This window comes from Dasypus novemcinctus, chromosome 25, assembly GCF_030445035.2.
Source record: "Dasypus novemcinctus isolate mDasNov1 chromosome 25, mDasNov1.1.hap2, whole genome shotgun sequence".
In the NCBI taxonomy this organism is placed as follows: Eukaryota; Metazoa; Chordata; class Mammalia; order Cingulata; family Dasypodidae; genus Dasypus; species Dasypus novemcinctus.
Genome location: NC_080697.1, coordinates 1119332 through 1141079, shown reverse-complemented (window position 1 = coordinate 1141079; position 21748 = coordinate 1119332). Strand labels below are relative to the sequence as shown.

Genomic DNA, 21748 nt, shown 5'->3' with positions numbered 1-21748 from the left:
TTTACTATTGTGAATGGTATTTGTTTCTTGATTTCCTCCTGATCTTGCTCATTATTGGTGTACAGAAATGCTACTGATTTTTGCGCATTGATCTTATAACCTGCGACTTTACTAAACTCATTTATGAGTTCTAGAATCTTCGTTGTAGATCTCTCAGGGTTTTCTATGTATAGGATCATGTCATCTGCAAATAATGAAATTTTGACTTCTTCCTTTCCAATTTGAATGCCTTTTATTTCTGGTTCTTGCCTCAGTGCTCAAGCAAGTACTTCTAAGACAATGTTAAATAGGAGCGGAGACAGTGGGCATCCTTGTCTTGTTCCTGAGTTTAGAGGGAAGGAGTCTAGGATTTCTCCATTGTAAACAATATTGGCTTTAGGTTTTTCATATATACTCTTTATCATGTTCAAAAAATTCCCTTGTATTCCAACCTTTTGGAGTGTTTTTATCAAGAAAGGGTGCTGTATTTTGTCAAATGCTTTTTCTGCATCAATAGATATAATCATGTGATTTTTTTCCTTCAATCTGTTTATATGGTGTATTACGTTGATTGATTTTCTTATGTTGAACCATCCTTGCATACCTGGGATGAATCCCACTTGGTCGTGGTGTATAATATGTTTAATGTGTTGTTGAATATGATTAGCAAGTATTTTGTAAAGTATTTTTGCGTCTAGGTTCATTAGAGAAATTGGTCTGTAATTTTCCTTTCTTGTGATGTCTTTGTTTGGCTTTGGTACTAGGGTAATGTTGGCATCATAGAAGGAGTTGGGTAATGTTCTCTCTGTTTCGATGTTTTGTAATAGTTTCAGCAGGATTGGTGTCAGTTCTTTCTGGAATGTTTTGTAGAATTCACCTGTGAAGCCATCTGGCCCTGGGCTCTTCTTAGTTGGGAGATTTTTAATAACTGATTCTATCTCTCTGCTTGTGATTGGTTTGTTAAGATCATCAATTTCTTCTTTCGTCAATATGGGCTGCTTATGCGTTTCTAGGAATTTGTCCATTTCCTCTAGATTGTCATTTTTGTTGGAATATAGTTTTTCAAAATATCCTCTTATGATAGTCTTTATTTCTGTGGGGTCAGTGGTGATATCGCCTTTCTCATTTCTTATTTTGTGTATTTGCATCTTCTCTCTTTTTTTCTTTGTTAGTGTTGCTAAAGGTTTGTCAATTTTGTTAATCTTCTCAAAAAACCAGCTCTTGGTCTTCTTTATCTGTTCAAGTGCTTTCTTATTTTCTATTTCATTTAGTTCTGCTCTTATCTTTGTTATTTCCTTCCTTCTTCTTCCTGTTGGGTTACTTTGTTGTTGTTTTTCTAATTCCTTCAAATGTGCAGTTAGTTCTTCAATTTTTGCTCTTTCTTCTTATTTGATATATGAATTTATGGCTATAAACTTCCCTCTCAGTACTGCTTTTGCTGCATCCCATAAATTTTGGTATGTTGTGTTATCATTATCATTTGTTTCAAGGTAGTCATTGATTTCTTTTGAGATTTCCTCTTTGACCCACTGTTTTTCTAAGAGTGTGCTGTGTAATTTCCAAATCGTGGTGTGAAATCTGGGCTTCTGTCCCTTGCAAATCTCCAGCTTGACTCCACTGTGGTCAGAGATAATGTTTTGTATGATTTCAATCTTTCTGAATTCATTCAGCCTTTCTTTGTGGCCTAGCATATGATCTATCTTGGAGAATGATCCATGTGCGCTTGAGAAAAATGTATATCCTGCTGTGTTTGGGTGTAGCGATCTATATATGTCTATTAGGTTGAGCTCCTCTAATATACTATTCAGATGTTTTGTTTCTTTGGTGATTCTCTTTTGAGATGTTCTGTCCAGAGTTGATAGTGGTGTATTAAAATCCCCCACTATAATTGTAGATGTATCTATTCTTTCACTTAGTTTTTCCAGTGTTTGCCTGATGTACTTAGAGGCACCCTTGTTAGGGGCATAGATATTTATGATTGTTCGATCTTCTTGACAGATTTTCCCTTTGACTAAAATGTAGTATCCTTCTTTGTCTCTCACAATTGTTTCACATTTAAAGTCTATTTTGTCTGATATTAATATAGCTACTCCTGCATTTTTTTGGTTATTGTTAGCTTGTATGATTGTTTTCCAGCCATTCACTTTCAATCTCCATGCGTCTCTGGGTCTAAGATGTGTCTCTTGTAGGCAGCATATGGATGGGTCATATTTCCTTATCCAATGTCCCAGTCTGAATCTTTTGATAGGTGAGTTTAATCCGTTGACATTCAGTGTTATTACCATCAAGGAATTATTTGTGTTAGCCATATTTTGATTGGATTTGTGTTTGTCATATTTTGTTTGTATATTTTTTTTGTCTTTTTTTTTTGTTGTTGTTGGTCTTATACTCTCCTCCAACTTTGCCTTTCCTGTTTTTTCCTTTCTTCCTGCAGAACTCCCTTTAGAATTTCTTGAAGGGGAGGTTTCTTGTTGGTATACTCTTTCAGTTTCTGTTTGTCTGCGAATATTTTGAACTCTCCATCATGTTTGAATGCTAGTTTAGCTGGATAGAGTATTCTTGGTTGGAAATTTTTTTCCTTTAGTACCGTGACTATATCATACCACTGTCTTCTTGCCTCCATGGTTTCAGAAGAGAAATCAGCACTTAATCTAATTGAGCTTCCCTTGTATGTGATGGTTTTCTTTTCTCTTGCTGCTTTTAGGATTTTCTCTTTGTCTTGAGCATTGGATAATTTGATAAGTATATGTCTTGGGGTGGGCCTGTTGGGGTTTATGAGTTGTGGAGTGTGCTGTGCTTCTTGGATATGTACATCTGTCTCTTTCAGTAGATTTGGGAAGTTTTCAGCCATTATTTCCTGCAACACTCCTTCTGACCCCTTTCCCTTCTCTTCACCTTCTGGAATGCCTATAATACGTATGTTTGAGCGTTTTACATTGTCATTCAGGTCCCTAAATCCTAATTGGATTTTTTCTATCTTCTTATTGACCCCTTCTACTATCTGTTTGATTTCTGATGTACTGTCTTCCACATCACTAATTCTCTGCTCTGTCTCTTCTAGTCTGCTGATATTTGCTGCAAGTGTATTTTTGATTTCTTGAACTGTGGTGTTCATTCCCATCATATCTGTTATCTTTTTGCGTATGTCTGCAATTTCCCCTCCAAGTGATGTCTTCATGTTGTTAACCTCTTTCATTACTGCATCAAATTTGTCGGTGATAAATGTTCTGAGATCTTTCATTGCTTGTGCCAAGTTTTGCTCCCCTTCGTGATTACTGGTTTGTTGATTGGATTCAGCCATGTTTTCCTGATTATTGGTTTGGTTTGTAGATTTTTGTTGCTTTCTGGTCATCTCTTTATTTTGACGAATTTAATCAGTTCCTTAGCTTCTTTGTCTGCTCTTGGAGGTTAATTAGTTGTTATTTTTGCATAGGTGTTATCTCTTCTCTTTGTCACTTTTTTCTTCTTATTCTAGTTACTTGTTGTTGGTTAAGTTCACTTTAGAGGAAAGCATTAGTGTTGGGGAAAGGCAATTGTGTAAGCAAGGGAAAAGTGTAAAGTAGTATTGGTGATGTATGTTAACAAAGCAAGAATATGAGATCTGGGAGGATGGAGGTTAGATTCATGTAGATTGTATAGAGTTATAGCTGTAGGTAGAGTACCTTTTATGAAGTAGATGAGTGAATATGGGAGGAATATGGTATGAACTACAAAGCTATTGTTTTCATGAGAGAGGGAAAAAGAAAAGAAAGGTAGGAGTTTCAAGAGTGGATAACAGACAGAAAACAGAACAAAGGTATTAGAAATTAAGAGTTAGACACTTTGTGGATCAAAGAACGGGAGGTGGGGGGTGGAATATAGGAGAGACAGTAGATGATAGTGGATATCAAGATGCAGGGGAAGGGGGATAGTGTAGGTAGCCTAAATCAGTTCACACAGAAATGAGGCAGTGGAGGATGGGAAAACCCAGCAAATGTGAGGTGTTCCCTGTAGCACCTATTGTATACTTGAATTAAAATAAAATGAGTGGAAGATGAGGGACAAGAGGGAAAGAGAAAACCGAAAAAAAAAAACACTAATTATAATAAAGAAAAAAAGAAAGACAAGAAGAAAGGAAGAAAGAAAAAGAGGATGGGCAAACGGTGGGGAACGGATAGGGGGAAGAGAGATACAGGTATACAGTGTCACAATTGCAACACTATCTAAAACAACAACTTCCCCCCGCTATGCCCTAAAACCCCCCGTCTGTCTGCCCAAATGGGTCTGCAAGCACCTCCCTTCCCACAAACCCCCAATAGGCCGCCCAGGGCCCACGAACTCCCCAGTACTGCTGATGCTCCAAAAAAAAACAAAAAACAAAAAACAAAAAACAAAAAAAAACAAAGAACAGAAACCCCTCCGCAGGCCCGGCTCTGCCCGCCGCTGCCCGCCGCGGAGGCCTGGACCAGCTCTGCCCGGCTCCTCATGCCGCCGCGGCCTGGCCTGGCTCCGCCCGGCTCCGCTCGCTACAGCGGCCCAGCCAGCTCCCGTGTCCACCTCCCGCCGCCACAGCCTGGACCAGCCCCGCCCGGCTCCGTACGCCGCCACGGCCTGACCCGGCTCCGCCTGGCTCCGCTCGCTACAGCGGCCCGGCCCAGCTCCGGCGTCCGCCTCTCGCCGCCGTGGCCTGCACCGGCCCCGCCCGGCTCCGTACGACGCCGCGGCCCGGCCCGGCTACGTCCGGCTCCGCTCGCTACAGCGGCCTGGCCCGGCTCCGGCGTCCGCCTCTCGCCGCCGCGTCCTGGACCGGCCCCCCCGGTTCCGTGCACCGCTGCGGCCCGGCCTGGCTACGCCCGGCTCCGCTCGCTACAGCGGCCCAGGCCGGGCTCCGGCGTCTGCCGCCTGCCGCCGCGGCCTGAACTGGCCCTGCCCGGCTCCGCAGGCCGCCGCGGCCCGGCTCGGCCCGGCTCGGCCCCGCCCGGCCCCGCTCGCTGCCGGCGCAGCCCAGCCCGGCTCCGGCGTCTGCCGCTGCGGCCCGGCCTGGCTCAGCCCCACCGAGCGGGGCTAGATGCCTCGTCTCCGCCTACCCAAGGAGGGAATCCTCTACAGGTAGCTGGGATCTCCGTGTATATTTCACAGACGGATCCTCTCTGTTACCTTCCCTCCAAATCGATGTCCAGACACCTCCGGACCAGCAAAAATCCCGAAACAATCCGGTCCCGAAGAGTCTCCAACACCGCCCAGCCGATTCCCTGCAGAAGACCCTAACAGGGATGTTCACTCAGCCGCCATCTTGCCCCTCGGATCAAGAACATTTCTGATGTCATTGTATTTACCCAATGTGTCAATAGATAACTTACTATTTTCCATATCTGCACACATAGGAAGTGACTTTAATTTTCTGTCATGTTTATTACTGCATGTGACACAGCACATTACTAAGCTCTCACTTATGACTAATACACAATCACAACTCCTAGTACTTTCAAATATATGTGGGAAAAAGACTATATCTTGATAATTGAGTCATTCCTCCATCTCCCATAATCACTTCAAGTCCTGTAGCTTGAATCCATATGTTCTCACATTTCATATTACTTTTACCAGAGGAGATTAACCCCATAATAACTAGGTGAATGATGTCATTTTAAGAAATCACCTCAACTTGGCACCACAATGTCTACAGTTATTCCTGCATTCATACCCATTAGTTACTCCTCCTCTCTCACTGAAGAGCCTTGTCACCTGTTTTAAGTTGAATATCTCCAAGAGAATTACTGGCTTCCCTGTTCCTTTTTGTAGTCTTTACTTGCAACTGCTCTCTCCTATCACACTCAATCACATCATCATTTAACCTCATTGTTTCTTTTCTTTTATGAACCAAAATGCCCCTTGTGTCTATTTCATCTCTTGTGCCTGATCTCCTTTTCCTTCTTTCATAGTCAATCTACATAAGCGCTTTTATGCTTTACTCACACACCTTAAAGAATGAGTTAGTAGCATGACAGTCTTCCTCTTAAGTAAATCATGCTACCATCTCCAATAAGCTCCCCATGAATAAATCCAGTGTGTGCTTCAGTCTATAACTTGGAAGTAAGGAATTGGACCTTTTGGGAACTTTCTTTTTCCTAGACTTCTCTGACAGTTCAGTCCTGAGTATATTCCTTCTTGTGTTCTGCATGGCCATACTCAAACAGGATTATTAGTCCATCTCAAGGCTGAATTGTATGTAGCCCCCTTTCTCTCCCACTTCTGTACACTATCATGACAATCACACATCTATTCAATTGCTTTAATTTACTCCACTGTTGGCTCAAAACTGAGTGTACATCTCTATTTTCATAAAGGCAAAAAATCCAACATAACTGAAAACAATAATACCACCAGGAGCCCACAAATCGAGAATAAATTCTTTTTCTAGAGCTAACTCTCTGATTAACCTAGATGTCACCCAATGTGAATATAATCAAGATATGCCACTTTAACAAACTATTTCCTTCAAATTAAGTAATTTTAAGTTAGGACTTCTCCAGGCATCCAAGGATTGAATAAGAATTCATTTCTCAGAAACATTCAAACACATTCATATTAGTTATTATTTCAGCACTGAACACTATAACCACCCTTCATTTCTGTGGAAATCTCCTCTAAAAACTTCCCACATCATACTCATGTTCTTTTAGTCTTTGTTTTGTCATTTCCTGAGAGATCTTGTCACTGAACCCCAACCAGAAGTATCCTTTACCCTTCCTATAGCCTATATTAAAATTCTACTATTCCTTCAGGTCACTCATATAATTTTTCATTGTACTATTATTCATTTGTTTGTTCATATTTTGGTCTCTCTCCTCATCTAAATGCATAAAATCCTGCCTTGAGTGGTAATATAGTAAAAGAGTCTCACTTTGGAAATGAGCAAATTATAAATCCAGAAATATTATTTATCCACAATAACTTTACCTGACCTCAAATTGCCTTTATCCAACTGCCTGTCATCAAAGTAAATAACACATTCTGATTAAAAAGTAAATCATTTACAAAATAAATGAGTACTCTCCCACCTGGTTAAAATTCTCTCCCTTATTCATGAGAATCCAAAAGAACTGAGAATGCAAGGAACCGAAGTCTTAATGAGGTTGCTTTCATCACAAGTGTAGTTCAGAGCTTCTTTCTCTCTAAAAAAACCAGCACTTTGATGGCAAACTCTTTTTTAATGTAGTTGTAACAGCATCAGTCCTATAATTCAAAAGACAAAATTAGATTAACACAGATGCTAGTTAAGATAAATTTACTCAATGCACACCTTGTGTCATTCATTTCCTTCTAAAACTCTCAAAACCAACCTTTCTGCTTCTTCAAAGATATGTCTCACTTTTATGGATTTTGGTTGTCCCAGGAAAGTACTCTAAAGAGCACCTATAGCAAAAAGTTTCTTATTAATCTGTATATCTAAGAGGAATGGAAATCTACCAATATTTTCTGAGTCACCCTTGTGACTATATTTGTGCTGAAGAAACAAGGAAAATTTTTATTGTTCTAGAGTGTGTTTACTTTAGTATCAAGCACACACTGATTGCATAAGGCAGCCATCCACAATTTTCTTCCACCAAAAAGGATGAACTCTCTACCCTTACCCAACCCTGCTTTCCATCAAAAGGAAATTCAGTGAACAGTTATAACAGGGGTTCTTAACCATTTTTGTTCCAAGGACCCCTTTGCCAGTCAGGTGAACAATATGGACCCCTACTCAGAATGTAGCAGCACATAATTTTATGATACAACATCAGCATATCTTTAAATTAAAATTTTCAATTCAAATTCACAGAGCCCCTGAAAACCTGCTCCTGAAATCTCCACAGACCCTGGTTTACAGCCCCTGATCTACAGTGATTTCATCATGCTCTGGAAGCAAAGAGGGTTCCTCACATCTGGTATGCCAGTTGAAAATTGTGAACAAGTAAGTTATCTCCTTTCTGCCATTTTATTCCCATATGCAGTTACTTTACTAAGATAAAGGTTTACACAAAAAGGACTGAGTGTGAATATTTTTAAAATGCACTTGCATATTTTCATGCAAAAACAGCCATTAGTAAAACAGGCATAATTATAAACTTAAATTAATGCTGTCTAAATTAATTGAAGAACCTAGACTTTACAGGCCCCAAATTTTACCTTAGGCCCTCTGTTTATTCATAGCATTTATTTTAGGAAATTCAAATTCTCCCCATATGACATTTTTCCTGGCAGACCTATCTCTGGGAATAAATTGAGAACATTGTTGCACAATAACATGACCCAATTTGTAAATCCTTAATGCATTATGCCAAAGATTACCTTCAACAAATGAAGGACACTTTTCCTATCCCGTATGACAGACACTCCATTAATCATAATCTGACACCAGGATAATGGATCTACTGGAAATGACACATACAAATACAGCCCTAGATCCTGATTAAAAGGAACTCTGCCAAGTATTCCTAAATTCTGGTAATGCAAATTTATTACAGGGTGTTGAGCCATGGGTCCACTTTACTCAACAAAAAAAATGTTCTACCAGACTCCTGGACTAATTTTGGAGAGTTAAAAATCCAAATAGCCAGGAAAGGAAGTAGACAATGTCACAAAGTAGACTACTTATTTGCAAGGTAACAGATCAAATGCTAGCATAAACAAGTCCTCACATAGACTCTACCTTACAAACACTCATAATGTATAAAATCTTTATATTTCATTATGCTTTGCCCTTGCACTGGCTTGGAAAGACAATGTCATTGTCTGTTTCTACAAGGACTTTTCGAAGGAATGTAACATTATAGACTGTTTGAATTGTTACCATAAACCCTGATATATGCACATTGCAAGGGACCCCACAGTTCTACCCATAACAAATTTCTTTTTTATCCCAAATGGTTCAGTCTCTTCAGATCAAATTGCACAATTTGGTTCATATCAAATGTGAATACTAGACCCAAGTCTTCTTTATTCTGCTTTAAAATTTCTTGGACCTGGAACCTTGTTACCAAGAATTAAGAACTAGCTTAAATTTATGATTATTGAATCATTATACAGATGTTTTTTCCCCTTATTTTTTCACTATATTATAGAATAGTCCAAAGCTAATACCTGAAATTACTGAAACTGGCTAGGTCAACCTCACCTTTCTTTATGATTATTTCAAATGAGGCACACCCTTGTGTATACATACTATTGTGATGGTTATTACAGTCTGATCTTACTTTTGCTTATGGTTATTTGAAAAATAGGTTTGTGTATATTTACTATTGTGATTATAACCACTCCACCCTCCCCTGTTTGAAACCATAAAAACCTTAAACTCCTCAAAATCAAGGAGGCAGATTTTTGGGCCCTTGCTAGACCAATGATCTCATTGCTTGCCTAGCAAACTTTCTCCCTTGGAAACTCAGTATTTCAGGAATTGTTCTTTAAAGTGCATTGGAAGGAAAGTACCTGTTTTTGCTCAGTGTAAACCACATAATACACACAACCAATTGAGAGAATTATAAAAATATCACAGAAGAATTCATAAAACTTGCCTTAATAGTCCACATACTTCCACAAACTACAAGTTATATTAACAATGCATGTCCACTTTCAGGTTTAGGTTACTGGATCTGCAAAATATTCACAATACAAATAAATTCTGGTAAGCTTTTCATTTATAGTCTCAATAAGACAGATCCTTGGACACTAAGGACAAATGATAGTATTCCTACTAATAAATCTACAAACAACATCACATTGACTGTATTTACATTGTTCTGCCAGGCAATAATTTAAAAATTTTTTTCTAAGATTTTATCTATTCATTTCCCTCCCACCCCATTGCCTTGTATTCACTGTCTGCTCTCTGTGTGTTCTTCTATGTCTGCTTGTCTTCTCTTTAGGTGGCACTGGGAATTGATCCTGGGACCTTCCAGAAGAGAGATGTGCTCAAACTCTTGTGCAACCTCAGCTCCCTGGTCTGCTGCATCTCTTATTGTATCTCCTCTGTGCCTTTTCTGTTGCATCATCTTGCTGGGCCAGCTCTCTGTATGGGCCAGCTCTCAGCACTCCACTCAGGCCAGCTCACCATTATGGTCATCTTGCCTTTCAACAGGCAGCCCTGGGAATCAAACCCTGGCCCTCCTTTATGGTAGTTGGCAGCCTGATCACTTCAGCCACATCCATCCCCCCGGTCAATATTTTTATTTTGGAAATGTTATCAGATAGTTGACTGGGTTGTAAATTACCTTTATCGTTGGTAAAATGCCTGGGCAATAAGCATTTGGTCACCTCACAGTCCTTTAGGAATTCATAATAAATCTGAAACTTCCCATTGGACTACTCCCCCCAAGCTACAGTCTCAGGGGAAAGAGAATTTACCCAAGGAGGTAATGATTCTAGGTTTGGTTCTTTGGGCAGATTGCTGCTATCTTGGTTTAGGGCTAACACAAATGAGAACAGGAGTAGACTTACAATAGGAGAAATTACTGAATCTACTGCTAAAGCTATAGCTGCACAACAAGTCATTAGATTTGTTACTTATTACTTGTTATTTTTAGCTGCACAAGGAAGCATTTTTGTCATTGCCAACACCACCTGTTATATTTGGGTACATACTTCTATGGAGATTAAGGTAAAAGTGAATGAAATAATTAAATGCGCTACATGATTTAAACAGGTAAGGCCTTCCTTTTGATCACTTTGATTTCATTTGGGTCAAAACATGGGAACTGGGCTTAGGCATATACTATGAGGTGGGCATTTGGACCTTTTATCACTCATAGTATTCATTATAATCTCCCTGGTGGACTGTTTTTCCCAAACACTTGAATGTAGGTCACCAACCACTTGTGACCCAGCAAATGATTTCTTTATGTCTGGGATGATCTAAAAATTATGATCATGTTAAAACTGACATCATGACCATCTATGAGCCCAACATGAAAACAACTAGCAAATATTACCCCAAGGCCTTAGGCAGTAAATGAAATGGGTTCAACACCTTAAATTTTTATCACAACTCTCAATGGCTGACAGCCAGATCAAACTGAGGTGAGGTAAATAAATTACACAGACCCTAGATGGAGACCTTTATGCTAAGCCCTACATCAGCAAGCTGAAGCTTAACTTAATTCCTATCTCTTATAAGTGCTCCTTTCCCCAATACAAAAAACATAACAGCCTGCCATAACTTGCCCATTTTTCCTCTCTTCCTTCTTCAGGAATCTTCATCTGTTCTCTTTGTTTCTGTGTAGAATTTTGTCCCCTGCTCCTATGATTTGTTTAAAGTCTTCCTCACTCAGTTCCCCTGTTATAGACTAGTGATATCGACCAGACTCAGACTCTGAATAAAGTTCCAATTGAGAGCTTTATTAGCCACATGAGAACTGCCTTGTCCTACACAGAAGGGAGAGCAGCCCCGAGTCATGGGGGGAGTTTGCTTATATAGGCTTTTAGGTTCAGGGTGGGGGGCAATAGCTCAGCAAGCAAGCACATACAGAAGCAGGTGTTTGTGGTTAATCAAGCGCTGGGAATTCTATCAGGGGAGACAAGCAGTCAGGGAGTTCTTGTTATTTACAAGGGTCTGGGTCAGGTGGTCTTTTGGCAGGGGCTGATGACACTTTCTACAGGAGGAGGCCTTGAGATAAGGTTTTACAGTTGAGCAAGCTAGTTACAGAAGTGAGATATAGGCGGTTAGGGGGCTGTGGAATTTTCCTCTCAGGTGGGGGTGGTCACAGGCTCCTACTTCTCCACACCCCATTTTCCTTACACTTTTCATTTCTGGAACTCTCCAGTCCAGCAGGTTTTCAGTTTAATCCTCCCTCTCCATTTTTCTCTGTGAGGCTTTTCTGCCTAAAGTTTCTTCCCTGCTAGGTTATCCTGCCTCGGAGAGTCATTGCAGAAAGGTGGGACCCTCGGAAAGGTCCATTCTGCATTTAGGGAATTCGACCGCACAAACTGGATGTAGTGATGGCACTGCTCAACCACAGCCAATCTGAGATTTTATTCCCTACCCCCCCCCCCCAAAATGGGGGCCCTTTTGCTTCCAGCACCCTGCAGCAAATTGTTTTCAGCACTGGGTCTCTGTGCCTGGATACACACAGGGCCCCAACTCACTGCTGTTAGTTCCTCGAAAACCTCTTTCCCCAGTGAGAGGGGTCCAGGCTGGTTGCTGCAGAACCCAGAAGCTTTGCAGGGCTCCCACTGAGAGGGAAGCAAAGAGGACCAGTTGGTCCTGGATAGAAGTTTCCTACCTGATACTTTTCTCTTTCTTCAATTCGGCATTCGTGGAGCCCCTCTCCAGTCTTTACCATTTTGCGGAGGTGTTTTCAGGGTATGGCTTCCGGCGTTGGTTGATGACGTCACCCCGCCACCACTGATTTTTTTTTTTTTCCCCAAGAGTTACCAGAGATTGAACTCAGTGTAAGGGTAAGGCCACTTTGGGAAAATAGGAATAGAACTACATTAAGAAATAGGAATTGCAAGTGCCTGCAGATAAATAAATACCTCAGGGCTGCCACTAAGGAAAGTGCCAATAAATAACCTTGCCTGCAGTTAAATAAATACCTTAGGGCTGCCGCCAAGGAGAGTGCCAATAAATAATATGAGACTGCTCACAAGAAGAGTTTTTTTTTTAAAAAAATAGATACGCTATCTTCAGCTAACCGCAGTGTTCTGCTTCTGTGCCTGCTTGCTTATTAGTAGATGCCCCCTTCCTAAAAAGCTATAAAACCACCCCTTCCCTGAGACTCTGGGCTGTTCTCTCCCCTCTGCATAGGGTGAGGCAGTCGCCGTGCAGCTAATAAAGCTCTCAATTGTAATTTTATTCAAAGTCTGAGTCTGGTCAATATCACTGGTCTATAACATCAGGACAGCTTATATGGGAAGCAAGACCTCACCCACTGAGTTACATCCACTCTCCAATGAGAGTTGGTTTATTTCAGTTTTTTATTTTGTTTTTAGAAGGTAACAGGGATTGAATCCAGGACCTCATACTTGGGAAGCAGGAAACCAACCACTTGAGCACATCTACTCCCTCATTGATTTTTCCTAACTTTATCTCTACTTCAAAAAATAAAATAAAATACAAAGGTGGCTTAACAAATTATGGAAGCATTAATCTAAATATTTTCTGCCCGGTCACATTTATCATATTTAATCCTAAAAGCAAACTCAATTATTTCTTCAGTGTTCAGAAGGATACATAAATGAGCAGAGATTGGTTAAATGACATGACCTACATCTCCTTCTTAATGAAGGAGATGAAGAAAAAACCATTTAATCATATTAACCTCTCATAAAACTAAACTCTTTTTTTTACCTTTAGCATTGATATAGTACCTTCTTTGCCTTTCCTACAAAAACATTACAATATTGTTTGTAATTATAGTCTATATTAGTTGTATTTTTCTTATTTATCACCAAATTCTTAACATCTTGTAGTTGAAGAACATTCTTGTATTTATATTATTAAACAGAATCCTCATCTACCACCAAAATGACCAAGCAGACTATCCTATAGCTGTCTTTCAATTAACATTAACCTTCCTAGACTACATCTTTCATCTGCAATCACAGGTTATAAATAAGCAGTGTATGTAATAGTCATTATAATGTGTTACTTTCAACTCTCTCCATTGCAACATATTTACAACTGACTTTATTAAACTTTTTACATACATTCCATATCAACTCCCCCTTCTTAGCTAGCATTTTATCTCTTACTAACCTGTACTCTATAGTGTAATTACATAAGCTTACTAACAGTTGTTAGTCCATATCAGTGAGAACATACAATATTCATCCTTTTGTTTCTGCCTTATTTCACTCAACATAGTATCCTCAAGGTTAATCCTTTTTGTCACATGCATCCTGATTTCATTTCTTCTTACAAGTGAAGAGTATTATCTTGAAGTTTATACCACATTTTGTTTATCCATTCATTGTTTGATGGGCATTTAAGCTTTTTCCATCTTTTAGCAATTTTGAGTAATGCCACTATGAACATGGATGTGCAAATATCTGTTAGCATTCTTTCTTTCAGTTCTTCTGTATATATTCCTAGTTGTAGGATTGCTGGATCATAGAGTACTTCTATATTTAGCTTCCTGAGTGACTACCGAATCATCCTTCAGAGTCAACACCATTTACATTCCCATCAACAATGAAGGAGTGTTTATATTTCTCCACATCCTCTCAAACACTTGTAATTCTCTATCTTTTTAATAATGGCCATTCTGTATGGCATGAAACATTATCACATTGCAGCTTTGATCATTTCCCTAATAGCTAGTGATACTGAACATCTTTTCATGTGCTCTTTTGGCCATCTGTATTTCCTCTCTGGAAAAAACATCTATTCAATTCTTTTGCCTATTTTTAAATTTGACTGTTTTTTGGTCATTGACTTATGTGAACTATTTATAAAACATGGCAATAAAACTCTTGTTTCTTTTTTCTCCCATTGAATATGCTGCCTTTTAACCTTATTGAAAAAATGTTTGAAATGCAAAAATGTTTAATTTTGAGGAAGTCTTAAGTCCTTTTAATCTGCTTTTTATTTCATTGGCTGTATTTTGGGTGGAAGGGCCAAGAAACCACAACTTAACACAAGATCTAAAAGTTGTTTCCCTACATTTTCTTCTAGGAGATTTAAGAGTCTAGTTTTTAGTTTGACCTATTTTAAGTTATTTTTGTATAAGGTGTAAGATAGGATCCTTTCCTTTCTTTGAGATATGATTATCCAGTTTTCCCAGGTCAATTTGTTGAATAGGCTGTTCTGATTCATCTGGGTTTGTTTCACAGCCTTGTCAAAAATCACTTGACCATAGATATGAGGGTCTATTTTGGAACTCTTGATTTGACTCCATCAATCTATCTTTATATCAGTACATGCTTTTTTTTTTATACCACTGTAGGTAAATAATATGCTTTACAGTCAGAAAGTGAGAGTCCTTCAACTTCATTCTTTTAGTTTAAGACAGTTTTGGTTATTCAGGGGCCCATATCCTTGCAGATAAATTTGATAATTGGCTTTTCCAATTATACTAAGAAGGTTTTTTTTTTAGGACAGTGGTTGTTTTTTTTAAATTTCTCTCCCCTTCCCCCCCCCAGTTGTCTGTTCTCTGTGTCTGTTTTGCTGTGTGTTCTTCTTTGTCCACTTCTGTTGTTGTCAGCAGCATGGGAATTTGTGTTTCTCTTTGTTGCATCATTTTGTTGTTGTGGCAGCTCTCTGTGTGTGCAGTGCCATTCCTGGGCAGGCTGAACTCTCTTTCATGCTGGGTGGCTCTCCTTACAGAGAGCACTCCTTGCGAATGGGGCTCCCCTATACAGCACAGCACTCCTTGCGCATCAGCACTGCATGTGGGCCAGCTCCATATAAGTAAAGGAGGGAGGCCCAGGTGTTTGAACCGCAGACCTCCCATGTGGTAAACGGACACCCTGACCACTGGGCCAAGTCAGCTTCCCTAAAAAGGTTTTTAAACTTGCATCAGCATTGCATTAAATCTATAGTTCAGTTGGTGTAAAATTGACATCTAAGTGATGTTTAGTCTTACAACACATGAACTTGGAATGTTCTTCAATTTATTGAAGACTTCCTTGGTTCCTTTTAAAAATGTTTTGTAGTTCTTTGAATACAGGCCCTTTATGTTTTTGGCTGGTTATTCCTAAATGTTTGATTCTTTTAGTCACTCTTGTAAATGGAATTTTTTTCCTACCTTCCTCCTCAGTTTGCTCTTTGGTAGTATATAGAAACTGTATTGACTTTTTGCATATTAATCTTTTATTCTGCCACTTTGCTAAAAATGTCTATTAGTTCTAGTAATTTGGTGGTGGATTTCTCAGGATATTCTAAGATAGGACCATATCATCAGGGAATAGTGAACATTTTAGTTTTTCCTTTCCTATTTGGGTGCCTTTTGTATGTTTTCTTGCATAATTGCTCTAGTTGGAACATCTAGCACAATACTAATTAACTGGAGAAATAGTGGACATCCTAGGTTTTTTCCAATGAGATTGGGGAAAAAAATGATCTTCCACCATTCACTACCATGTTTGTCTTGGGTTTTTTAACATATGGCCATTATCCTATTGATAAAGATTCCTTCTCCTGCTATGTTTCAGAGAGTTTTTATCAAGAAGTGATGTGTTTTGTGAAAAATCTTTTCAGCTCAATTGCAATAATCAAGTGCTTTTTACCTTCAATTTATTAATGAGGTGTAATACACTGTTTTTCTTACATTGAACCATCCTTGCATACCTGCTATAAAACCCATATGATCAGGGAATGGATGTTGGTCAAATGGTTGAGTCTCTGCTTCCCACATGTTTAGTTCCCAATTCCTTCTAAAATTGATACAAACAAGCAAAAAAAAAAAAAAAAAACGAACTCAGGGAAGCCAATGTGACTCAGTGGTTAAGTACTGGTTTCCCACATACAGGGTCCTGCATTCAATCCCTGGCATCAGTACCTCACACAAAAAAACAACATATTATCATGATGCATAATTTTAATGTGCTTTTTAACTTGGTCAGGAAGGTTTTTTTTTTTTGAAGATTTTTGCATCTATATTCATTATAGATATTTGTCTATAATTTTTTTTCATAATATCTCTGTCTGGCTTTAGTATTGAGGTGATGGCTTCAGTGACAGAGTTTGGTAATGTTCCTTCCTGCTCAACTTTTGGAAGAGGTTGAGAAAGATCAATATTAGATCATCTTTGAATGATTAGCAGAATTCACTGTGAAGCCAACTGGTCTTGGGCCTTTCATTTTGGGGGGTTTCTGATGACTTAAATTTGTTTTACTTGTGATTGGCTTGTTGAAGTCTTTGATTTCCTCTAGGGTCAGTGTGTGATCTTCATGGATTTCTAGGAATTCATCCATTTTATGAACATTGTCAAGTTTGTTTGCATACAGTTAATATTATCTTTTTTTGATATTTTGATTTCTGCTCAGGTAGCATTAATGCCCCCATCTCATTTCTACTTTTATTTATTTACATCGTCTGTCTTTTTCCTTTGTTTAAACTAGCTAATCTTCTCCAAGAACCATCTTTTGGTTCAGTAAATGTGACAGAAGAGGCATGTGTAGAGAAGTCTCACCTGAGTCCAACTCCTTCACACTGAGGAGCACAAATTCCAAAGTAGGGCCCGCTGGCAAGGCACTGAACTCCAGAGTCATCTGCCATGACTGTAGAACCTGTGTATCTCTGTAGCCCTCAAAAGCAGCATTACCCTGGATTGTATTTATTTGGCTGTCTCTGGGATCCTGCTGAGACATAAATGTGACCCCTCTGATGACCTCCTGACACATTTTGAAGTCTCTTGACCAAATCAACTCATTTTTCTTTACCATTTACCTCTCTTACTCAAGGTCTTTTTCTCATTTCATTACCAGCTGGGATTGATAGTAATCTCTCAGTGCCAGGGAGGCTCCTCCCTGGGAGTCATATCATATGCAGGTGGGAAGGTAATGTATTTATATGCTGAGTTTGACTTAGAAAGTGGCCACATTTGAGCTACATAGAGGCTCTCAGGAGGTAAATCATAGGCACACAGCAGCTCTAGGACACATAGAAATTTTAAGTACACAGGCTCATAAGGATAGGCTCATCAGCATGAAGGGACCATCATTGGACCATCCTTCTTCACTTCACTTTGCCCTTGTACTTGGGGGATTCTTGCTCTTCCATTGGGGAATACAAAAAGCTCCCCTGGATGGGAATTCAACACTCCCTCAATTTTCTGTGTGTACTGATTTTGGCTACCACCACTATCTCCTTTCCTTTACACTTTTCTATCTTCCATCTTCTGTTGTTGCTCTTATATTCCACCTCTCTTTGTTTAGCCACCAAATTTTCTGGCATTTTATTTCTAGCTCTTCTATTCTGTTTTCTATCTTTTATTCACTCTTTATGTTATTGTCCTTTCTTTTTTTTCCCTCTCTCCTGATCACACTGGTCTTTTAATTCACACTGTATTCTTCTCCATATTTAGTTTCCATTCTCATTGTTGGAACTCCACTTTTTATTACTGTAACTCTACAGAACTTACATGAGTTTATTTTTTTACATTAAAAATATGAGGTTTCTTTATTATTATTACTGCATTAGTGTGGTACCTGTGTTACAATTGATGAAAATATTTATACTATTAACTGTAGTCCATAGTTTACATTAGGGTTCACTCTTTGTGTTGCACATGAGTTTAATATTCATTCACTTAAGTCTTATATGGTTCTTCTGCTAGCATTTACTATCAATACTATTATTATACAATTTCTTTTCTTACCTCTTTTGCTTTCCCTGGTCCTAATCTTTTTCCTTCAGTCTAAGGAACTTAGACAACAACAAGGAAATAGAAAATAAAGAACAAAGTATCAAAAGGAAGACTTAACACATACACAGAAATAGCACCTAAATAAAACCTGAGACTAGAGACAGAAGATAATCAACCGAACAAACCACAACATAAAATTATGACCAGATAGTTAGCAACTGAAAAACACAAACCATACTAATAATCAGGAAGACATGGCCCAATACAATGAACAAGCTAAAAACCAGGATGTGGAGCAAAACATTGAACAACTGATCAAAATTCTCCAAACAAATATAATGGTCCAAGTTAATGAAGTGAAGGGACAGATTAGGATATCAAAAAAATACTTGGAAAGCATACTAAAGAAATTGTATACATATGCAAAAAGATAATGGATATGATGGTGATGAATGGCACAAGCAAAGAAATAAAAAATACACTCCCAGCAAATAACATCAGATTTGAAGAGGCAGAGGAAAGAATTAGTGATATGGAAACACAGTATATCAGAAATCAAACAGATAGTAGAATTGATAGATAAAATGATAGAAAAATACACAGGGACTTGGAGATTTGAATGACAACACAAAATGCACAAACATACACATTATAGGCATCCCAGAAGGAGAAGAGAAGGGAAAGGGGACAGAAAGGGTGTTGGAGGAAATAATGGCTGAAAACTTCCCAAACATATTGAGGGAGATGGATGTACATGTCTAGGAAACACAACACACCCCAAACAGCATAAATCCCAACAGCACTATCCCAAGACATATGCTTGTCAAATTATCCAATGCTCAAGGCAAAGAAAAAATACTGAAAGCAACAAAAGAAAAGAGAACCATCATGTACAAGGGAAGCTCAATAAGATTCAGTGCTGATTTCTCATCTGAAACCATGGAGGCAAGAAGGCAGTGGCATGGCATAGTCAAGATACTAAAAGAAGAAATTTCCAACCAAGAATAGTCTATCCAGCAAAGCTGTTGTTCAAAAATGTTGGAGATTTTCAAAATATTCACAGATAAACAGAAACTAATAGAGTAAGCCAATTAGAAACCTGCCCTTCAAGAATTACTAAAGGGAGTTCTGCAGGAAGAAGGAATAAAACAGGAGAGACAGAGTTGGAGGAGAGTGTAAAAAAACAACTAAAAAGACAAAAAGAGAAATAAAAACAAAATATGACATACACAAATCCAAAGAAAATATGGCTAATATAAGTAATTCCTTGGAAGTAATAACACTGAATGTCACTGGATTAAACTCACCTGTCAAGAAATACAGATTGGCACAATGGATAAGGAAATATGACCCATCTATATGCTGCCTACGAGAAACCCACCTTAGACCCGGGGATTCAAGGAGGTTGAAAGTGAATGGCTGGAAAACAATCTTACAAGAAAACAATAAGCAAAAAAGGTTAATATTAGACAAAATAGACTTAAAATACAAAGTTATTGTGAGAGACAAAGATGGACACTACATATTAGTAAAAGGGATAATCTTTCAAGAAGAAAAAACAATCATAAACATTTATGCACCTAACAGTGTCATCTTAATATCTTTATCTCAGTCATATCTTCCTTCAACTTCTGGAATTGGTTAAGAAGATTTTTGTTAACATCACTGATTGGTTATCTTTACTCCTCTGTCTCATCTGGATTCTTAGTTTGTTTCCATGCTTGGCCATATATTCCTTTTTTTATGTTTTGTTATTTTGTTGCTGTTGATATCTGGGCATCTAATCATGTTGGAGATCTTTCTCTGTTCATCAACTTGTTTCTCTTGCCTAGTTTTTTTTTTTTTCACAGCTCTTTTTTGATTTCTGGTATTATTTTTTCTAAAACTTAACTTTTCCCAGTTTAAGTTATCAAAACAGGGTCAGGGATCCAATAATGTGGCATAGAATAGATCAAATTGACTGGGAAAGAATCAGGGGCAACAAAGTCTGTCTTTCTTCACTTTCCTGGCTGGACATCAGATGGTGCTCTTTGTCAAATCTTTCCACTGATGAATCCTTCAATTTCCTTTGACTTCTGAACCATAGACTCAAAACCAAATTATACCGTTAAACACCCTTAACACAAACCACAGTCAGGCCTCTGCCACACTCTCTCTTTCCCTGGGAGGAATATGCCCTTTTCCCTCTCTGTTGGCTACTTAGCTGCAGGTTTTATGGAGCTTGTTCTCCTTGAGGGTGGGGGATGGGTGCCATTCCCTGCTGTGGAGTCAGCCACTCACAGTTTTCCTTTTGGGCCATTAATTTTTCCATCTCCAGTTCTCTTCAGTGATGAATGTGGCACTCTTCTTTCCTGCAGGTCCCCAAACTAGCTCCATGGGATGATGTCTATGCTTTCTCCCTATTTTTATTTATTTTATTTTTTTATGAGAGCTGCACCCTGTATGAGCTATTCTGGTGCTATTTTCCCAGGAACCTCATCATTGATTCTTCTTGCCTGGGTTTCACGTTTGCCTAAAATTTAATTTCTCTTAATTCTAGACCTTTGGGAAGACTTACATCACTTAATAATTTTTACAAACATTTCTATTGCTCTTTTATATACTTAAAAGGGGCATGTCTCATTTTCATGTTTATAGGATTCTGTATACATGAGACCATTTCATATCTTTCCTCATGAATACGGATTTCCTATTTTGCCTTCAACCCATCAGGACTGGAGGACACATTGAGACAGATACTCTTCTAGGCCCATTAATGCGAGATTATTTTACAGTCCAGGATCTATCATGGGACTATTTGTTATAGGACACATATAAACCTAAATTCATACCACCTGGGAACGTTCCACTTTTTCAGTATATGTGAGATGAATGATTACTCTTTCCCTATCAATATCCTTCAGTAAATTTAAATTAGTGCTCTGGGACTATTTACATAAAGTATGTGCCACCAAGAAGGGAGATTAGCAATTCCACTTGGTAAATGATAATCATATTAGAAAATAATGTGGAGCAAAAACCCTCTCCCACCATGATGAAACCAGACAATATTAGCAATATTTTTATTTGTAATATTATTATTGGTAATAACTCATGCCAAGAAAGGAAGCAGGATAAACCAAGTAAAAGCCTATTGAATGGAGACCTATACCATTTTGTTGGCTTTTTTGTTGTTGCTATTGTGCTTGGTGCTTTCCTTCATTTGTAATCCAGAGGCCGAAATCCTCCAAATAAGTCATTCTTTCAAACAAAAATATCAAATGCTGAGAGCCATATGCCATCAAATTTGGCTAATAAAAGCCCTGCTGTACAAATAACTTGCTGGTTTGACTATGTCCAGTTGAACAAACAATTGAGGCAAATAGCCCATAGGAATTGGGTAAATTGAAGGAGCTGACTACAGGCAACTTCTGGAGCTCCAATATCAGGCACACATATTTTCATTACTGACATGTTATTAGCTACATGCTCCCAAATTTGGCCATATGATTTAAAACCGTTTT

At 38.6% G+C, this 21748-nt stretch overlaps 1 protein-coding gene across 1 annotated transcript in view; it reads right to left on the bottom strand.

Annotated features, from left to right (window-relative positions):
* The window catches only part of LOC101421613 (zinc finger protein 705D-like), a 48561-nt gene extending 36259 nt beyond the window's left edge, over nucleotides 1–12302 (bottom strand). Inside the window, exons 1-2 of the mRNA XM_071211872.1 lie at nucleotides 12219–12302; nucleotides 7020–7194 (exon numbers count right to left, since the gene is read on the bottom strand). The gene's annotated coding sequence lies outside the window, so the exon portion shown is untranslated. The remainder of the gene's footprint in view (nucleotides 1–7019; nucleotides 7195–12218) is intronic.
* Between the last annotated feature and the right edge of the window lie 9446 nt (nucleotides 12303–21748).